Genomic DNA, 1,205 nt, shown 5'->3' on the forward strand with positions numbered 1-1,205 from the left:
GTACTGAACTTCACTGTATGTACTTTTCAATCTTAGCTCTAGACCATATTCTTCCAGAGGTAACAAAGGATATGTTGTTGTGTGGCAGCAGTTGATCTCAACTCATAGATAACAGAGTATAACGTTTCAACAGGGTTCCTTAGGCATAATCTTTACAGGAGCAGATTGCCAGCTCTTTCTCCCGTGGATTTTCCGGTGAGTTCAAATCACCTACATTTCAGTTAACAGCCCAATGTTTAATCAATTCACCATCAGTATTCATTAAAAAAGGAAATAAAAACTTACAATACACCAAATCTAGATTCTATTGTTAAGGCATCAAGACCTAACTCCACTGATGCTGTATTAACTTTACCAGAAACAGAGGCTGGACACACAAGATGAACACCTCTGATAAAATACTTTGCACACTTATTTTATCAAGTCATAAACTAAAAAGTGCTTAGAGATACCACAGGGTTTGTGACTACAATCACATCAACCAAGGTAATTGATGACCAGAATGCAAAAGTTGGAAATAAACAAGAGGGAGGGGTGGTCAGAATGTATGGTCTTGGGGACAGAAATGAGGCCAGAGAACAAATGGTTTAATTCTGCACCATCAATAATCTGTTCATGATAAACATATTTTTATATAAGCAGTGTATATACACATGGACCTCAACCAATGGGACACAGGAACAAGATTGACTACATTTGTGGAAAGAATTGTTGGAAAAGCTGAATATCAGCAGTCTAAACTAGGCCAGTGGCTAATTGTGAAACAGACCATCAATTACTCATGTTGTTGTTGTTGTTATGTGCCCTCGAGTTGCTTGCGACTCATAGCGACCCTATGTACAACAGCCCTAAACTCTGCTCTGTCCTGTGCCAATCGCACCATCTCTGACACTCCCATCCCGATTACCCCAGTCACTGAATAAATCCACCTCATAGAGGGCCTTCCCCTCTTGCGCTGTCCCTCCACCCTCCCAAACATGATGTCCTTCTCCAAGAACCGGTCTCTCCTCACAACATGTCCAAAGTATGTTAGACGGAGCCTCAGAATCCGTGACCTCGAAGGAGACACCCAGTTTAACCCTTTCCAGGACAAATCTGTTGTTTTCCTATCAATCCATGGTATTCTCAATACTCTTCTCCAGCACCACAGCTCAAAGGCATCAATTCTCCTTCTATCCTCCTTGGTCATTGTCCAACTCTCTGAT

This window comes from Elephantulus edwardii, unplaced genomic scaffold (genome assembly GCF_000299155.1).
Source record: "Elephantulus edwardii isolate Elephantulus edwardi_28Jun2011 unplaced genomic scaffold, EleEdw1.0 scaffold00131, whole genome shotgun sequence".
Taxonomy (NCBI): Eukaryota; Metazoa; Chordata; class Mammalia; order Macroscelidea; family Macroscelididae; genus Elephantulus; species Elephantulus edwardii.